This window comes from Mus caroli, chromosome 2, assembly GCF_900094665.2.
Source record: "Mus caroli chromosome 2, CAROLI_EIJ_v1.1, whole genome shotgun sequence".
In the NCBI taxonomy this organism is placed as follows: Eukaryota; Metazoa; Chordata; class Mammalia; order Rodentia; family Muridae; genus Mus; species Mus caroli.
Window position 1 is genome coordinate 15,077,284 of NC_034571.1, and position 6,526 is coordinate 15,083,809.

Sequence of the window (6,526 nt, forward strand, 5' to 3'; positions counted from 1 at the left end):
CAGGACAGCCAGGGCTACACAGAGAAACCCTGTCTCGAAAAAAACAAAAAACAAACAAAACTATATGCCTATACTCATATGCACACACCCAGACTTACAAACACAGATACACATCGTTGAAGTAAAATAATTTTTTTTAAAAGAAAGGTTACATAACATGTAAAAGGCCCTTGGTTTCATCCCCAGACTGAATGAAAAAATGTTCATGAAAAGTTACTTTCCAGCATTGTACATTCCCAGAAATGTTATATAATGGTGGCTTTTTCTAGAGATATAAAAATGCTTCCTAGTTTTTTTTTTAAACAGTACTATATAATTCACAGAGAGCTTTTATGTTGTCAAGTCGTTTACAGGACTAATCACATTAAGGATACTAGGACAAGCAAGCACTGCCACTCCACTTCAAAGAAAAGTAAGATTCAAAGAGAATAAATGATTTACTTAAAAATTTTTATGTGTTCTATTCTTTCTCAAAAAGGGTTAAAATTACACTTATTTATTTATCTATTTATTTATTTATTTGTGGGTACAAATATGGGGACATTTTAGCCATGGGATATGTGTGGCAACCTCAGAACAACATAAGGGAGTTTGTTCTCTCCTACCATGTGGGCTCCAGGGATCAAACACAGGTCATGCTTGGTGGCAGGCACCTTCACCTACTGAACCATGTTGCCTGCCTGCCTGCCTTCCTCCCTCCCTTCCTTCCTTCCTTCCTTCCTTCCTTCCTTCCTTCCTTCCTTCCTTTCTTCCTTCCTTTTCCCTTCCTCCCCTCCTTCCCTCCCTTCCTCCCCCACTACATTCTCAGAGTAACAGTCTCACATATGCTGGATAAATACTTTAGCTCCTGTGTCTCATACAATTCAGCTCCTGTCTGAGGTTCCATAACTAACAACTGGTGAATCAAGTTCAGAAAACTGATTTTTTTTCCTAATATCTAAGTCATGACAGCATTTATTATAAACTTCTTTTGATAAAGACTAAATCTACTGAATGGGTTTCAATCCCTTGTAGTGTTTGGCAGATTCTAGGATAGGATGAGCGCTACACACACACTATTTCATTGCTTAAGGTAACACGATAACTTTATTTATTTATTTATTTTTTGTTCTGACTCGTCAGAGTAGTAACAGCAGTAAAGACAATTCATATCAGTTGGCAGACAATAAGCTAACATCATGGCTGAGGGCAAGCTCAATGAATAGATGCTTGCCCGGCCTCTTCTGAGTTCCATTCTCTGCACTGCATGAACTAGGCATGCTGGGGCACCCCTGCAACCCCAGCACGTAGGAGGCAGAGGCAGGAGAGTCAGAAGTTCAAGGTCATCTTCAGCTAAATAGTTCAAGGCCAGCCTGGGATATGTGAGACTCTGGAAGAAGTGGGGAGAGAGAGGGGAGTGGAAGGGCAGGGGGAGATGAGGGGGAGGGGAGAAGAAATCGCACCTCTAGGTCTTGCTAGCCATCGTTGTTTAAATACTTTTTAAAGATGCACAGGTTACTCTAATGGGTCGTGGTTTTCACAGATGCTCGTATTCACCCTTTGTCCTTCCGAAAGAAAGACACCTTATTCATCTTCCGGGAGTCCTGCAAGATTGATGAGTAAAGAGCTTCGTAACTTATTTTCTTCCGAACCGGAAAATCAATCATCTGACTATAAGATCTTGTTCGTCCTTCTGAAATGTGCGATTCTACTTCTGCATTTGAAACCCTTCTCCTGCATTTGAAGCATCAGAGAAATTTGACCTTAAGCTGTCTTTTCCAGAAGTGTGAAACCTCATGCTTGAGCTGCCTGTGGAGCGGGTCTCTGCTCCCAGATACCTGGGAGCCTGGGGTTGCAATGGTAGCTTGAGTCCAGAGATGTAGGGTCAGCCTGAGCAATATAATGAGACTCTGGCTCAAGACAAACCAAACGGAAACCCATTTGCCTTGCACGCTGTTACTCACCCCTACCATTTTGTAGGTTTAATGAAATCTAGGAAGTAGATAATTTCTATGTTCAAGGATCTTATGTTAGTAACTGGGCTAGAAGCAGATTCTGTAGAACACACTTTTATCTTGGTTATTTGCTCACTCTCAGTGAGCTCTTAGTTTCTCTAAATCCCAGAAAACCTTATTCTCCCAAGACCTCTATGAAGAAGCGCCAGGGGCTCTGGGCACACCTAGCTCACAAGTAAAGCACCTGCACAGTGCTCTGGATTTAATCCCCCAAAGCCCTTCCCACCCTCACCCCAATTTTTTTTTTCTTCTGGAAACACACTTCATCCCTTTGACTCTCCCTGTGCTGCCTTTTGTGGCACAGTTGTCTATTAAGGTGGGACATCCTCGCAGTCAGGGCTCCTGACAATGCTTTTCTTCACGGCTGCTTCAGCGAAATCGTTCTACTTAAATCCGGGGTACCTTCCATCTTCTCCCCACTACTGCCTTTTTGATTTTCTCTGTAGAGAGCATCTGGTGAAACATGGTTGCACTATGATAAAGGTGCCCAAGTTCTGCTGACTCGTGTCTGGACGAAAGGCCGAGAACACACCGTCACGACTGCCCAGGTTGCTGGAGTAAACTGTTACTCTTCTGGCACCTACACACTGAGGCAGGAGTCCAAACTTGTAGATGGGCAGCCAGCCATGCCAGCAGATGGGCACAGGGAAAGCGGCCAAGGAAGCATGTGTATGCATCCAGCATAGGAGTGCAGAACAGGAGCTCCAGCTGAGAGCATCAGACTCTGACTCCAGCTTAGGCTAACGGCCTGTCAGCTCCTGCCTTGTCTCCTATCCACAGGACGGGGTTCCACAGAATTGACAGGTGTCAACAGAATCTTAAATTTATCTTTTTTTGTTTGTTTGTTTTTGAGACAGGGTTTCTCTGTGTAGCCCTGGCTGTCCTGGAACTCACTTTGTAGCCCAGGCTGGTCTCAAACTCAGAAATCCGCTTTATAAAATAAATAAATAATGTAAAGTAGACATTTTGTATCAAGTTCTTTGGTGGTGTGGTCTGAGTGAAACGTGTCAATAGTTCTGTGTGGTTCTCTATTAAAGCCTTGCTTAAGGAGACAGACAGGGGTCCTTTGGCAGCTTAGTGTTGTTTCTCATTTCTTATTAAAACCCTTAGGTGTACTCAACTTGGTATTTTACTATCACTTCTTCTTCTTCTTCTTCTTTTTTTAAAGACAGGGTCTCACTATAGTCCTGGCTAACTTTGTTGTGTAGACCAGGCTGGCCTCAAAGTCATAGAGATCCACCTGCCTCTGCCTCCCAAGTACTAGGTTGTATGTGCCATCACACCATACCTCAGGGTTTCTCAGTGGAGCCAGCCCTGGCTGTCCTGCACTTGCTTTGTAGACCAGACTGGCCTTGAACTCACAGAGATCTTCCTGCCCTGCCTCCCTAGTTAGGTGGGAAATTCTAGTTCCTTTGGAAAGTCAGTTGTGTCAAATGATGTTTTGCTGGGTCACACAGATGAAAGGAAGTCTTGTTAAAGCAGACCCATGAAAGGATGTTTTCCTAGAGCAGACAGAGGTGAAGGGATGTTTTGATATAGCAAACAGTGAAAGGATGTGTATAACTTTAATATTTTCTTTTCTTTTTTTTTTTTTTTGGTTTTTCGAGACAGGGTTTCTCTGATAGCCCTGGCTGTCCTGGAACTCACTTTGTAGACCAGGCTGGCCTCGAACTCAGAAATCCACCTGCCTCTGCCTCCTGAGTGCTGGGATTAAAGGCGTGCGCCACCACGCCCGGCTAACTTTAATATTTTCAAATCCTACTTTTAATGATGTTGCTTAAGCGCTTTAACTTCCCTTCTAGTCCACCATTCATCAGAGGTAGTAGAAGAGAACGGATGTGGGGGCTGGAGAGGTGGATTGGACCTCTTTAGAAAGGTTCTTTGGAGCAACTCTCATCTGTCGTGGAAACCAGCAGTTCAATTCACAGGTCAGCAGGCAGCAGCGGCTCCACCCGCTAGCAAACACTTCACAGATACACCAGCAGTCCAGTTTGGTCATGTCTGGATAGAAGCAGTAGTGGCACCACCTAGCAGGAACAGCCAGGCTTCAGCCAAATCAACACAAGTCAGCAGGAGGGACCAGGACCACCAGGGATGCCAGGGGAAGTTCATTGCCACAAAGTGAAATCAGAGAAGACTGGAGACCAAGAAGCTTTGCAAAGCCAGCTACGAAAGCAAGCCTCCATCACTGCCTTCTGGGTTCTGTTTATACCTGCCAAATATCATGTGCCTTCCACAGACCTTGCCTCAGCAGGTAAGTCTGTCTCAGCTGACATCACTCTGCCAATCAGTCAGAGTATACAGAAGCAGCAAGAAGCTGCCAGCACGTCACCAGAAATTTTTTGGTGTGTTTCTCTCTATGAAGTCCCAGCATATGGAGCTCAATTACTTAATGTAAGGCAGAGCAATACATGTGTGCTGTCAGTGAAGAATCCTCCATCACATGTTCCTTCGTGTGCTTGCACATCCTTTCACCTGTGTCTGCTTAGCATCATGTTCCTTCACATGTTTGCCCCAGCCAAACACCATCCAACACAACTGACTTTCCAGAGAAGCCTTGAGTTTCCACTTGAGACACATGATGAAGGAATACAAATGTGACCGTCGACAGTGGGGGTGAGAGCATTGGTTTCTTTGCTCTGCCTCACTATTCTGCGATAACGACATGCATGCATTGGCTCCCCTTGCGCTTGTGGTAACACCACCACAAAGAACTGCTTGTGAGGTTCTCAAAGCTTCTTGCCACTTCTGTGCCTCAGGCTGGTTGGTGAGCCTTGTAGTTTCCTCAGGATTGAACTACAGCTGCTGGTTCATGCATGGTGTCTGCCTGCTGAGAGCACTGAAGCTGATGATTTGCATTTAGTGTTGAGTACCAGAATGAACTGCTGACAAGAAATATTGAGCTTGCCCTCAAAGAATATTGCTGAGCAGGTCCACTTCCCCCAAGTGGATATGGAAAGTAAAGGCCTTGCGTACACCCTGGCTGTAGTCTCAAATTTCCACCGGAGGTGACCTTCCACGCTACAGCAGTAGATAAAGCAATCATGGGAACACAAAAATATTTCTTGTTCTGGTCCTGAGACACATGGGGAGGAAAAGATTGGACCTTCAGCAGGAAAGCGCCAGACCTGCGCTCCTGAGTGTGTGAAGCAGAACAAACTGCGCTCCACACAGCCGATGCAAACGTAGTGCTGGTAGCACTGTGGGGAAGAGAGAAGTGGCTTTCCACAGGGGTGCTTCCACACCGTGCTCCCAGCAGCAGGATTTACAGCCAGTAAGAGTCTTGCCAGCATAGCACAGTACAGGCGGTGTGGAATCAGGCTCAGACACAGAGAAGAAAAGAGAGCTCCTTCACATTTTAGCTTCCAGACATGGTCCTTTTCATAAATGTCTAAAGCATATGCATGCTTGTCATAAGAGCCAACATAATGAATCGAGCGGTTGGATCCACAGCTGGCAAGCTTTTGACAGCATCTTCCGTAGTAAATGTCCTATATTTTCCTCCACTATTACTTTTTAGAACATAAATTAATCCATTAAAATGGCCATGGCATGTAAAGGGAAGGTTATCTATCAATCGCACCACGTCACCAAGCGGGGCGTGTGCTAAAAGGTGTTTCTGCAAGTCTTTAAAGTTGCAGTCCTTCACTAAATCAACTTTGGATACCATGAAGAGAATGAATTTTTCCTGATTATAACAAGTAACTGCATAGGGCTCCACCTGGTAAAATTCTTCAGCTACCCGTTGTACAAGTGCAATGTTAAGACGTTTGCCATGAAACACATAAAACTCAAGAAGAAGGAAGACCAAAGTGTGGACACTTCAGTCCTTCTTAGAATGGGGAACAAAATACCCATGGAAAGAGTTACAGAGACAAAGTTCGGAACTGAGCCAAAAGGATGGACCATTCAGAGACTGCCCCACCCAGGGATCCATCCCATAATCAGCCACCAAACCCAGACACTATCGCATATGACAGAAAGATTTTGCTGACAGGACCCTGACATAGCTCTCTCTTGTGAGGCTATGCCAATGCCTGGCAAATACAGAAGTGGATGCTCACAGTCATCTATTGGATGGAACACAGGGCCCCTAATGAAGGAGCTAGAGGAAGTACCCAAGGAGCTAAAGGGGTCTGCAACCCTATAGGAGGAACAACAATATGAACTAACCAGTACCCCCTTCCCCAGAGCTGTGTCTCTAGTTGCATATGTAGCAGAGGATGGCCTAGTTAGCCATTAATGGGAGGAGAGGCCCTTGATATTGCGAAGATAATATGCCCCAATACAGGGGAATACCAGGGCCAGGAAGCAGGAGAGAGTGGATTGGAGAGCAGGGTGGGGGAAGTGTATAGGGGGCTTTGGGGAAAGCATTTGAAATGGAAATGAAGAAAATGCTAATAAAAAAGGCCGAAGAAGAAGGAGGAGGAGGAGGAGAGAAGGAGAAGAAGAAGAAGAAGAAGAAGAAGAAGAAGAAGAAGAAGAAGAAGAAGAAGAAGGAGAAGGAGAAGGAGAAGGAGAAGGAGAAGGAG

General features: G+C 45.1%; 1 pseudogene; it reads right to left on the bottom strand.

Annotated features, from left to right (window-relative positions):
- Positions 1–4,804: 4,804 nt before the first annotated feature.
- LOC110289793 overlaps positions 4,805–6,526 on the bottom strand; it is a 3,493-nt pseudogene continuing 1,771 nt past the window's right edge.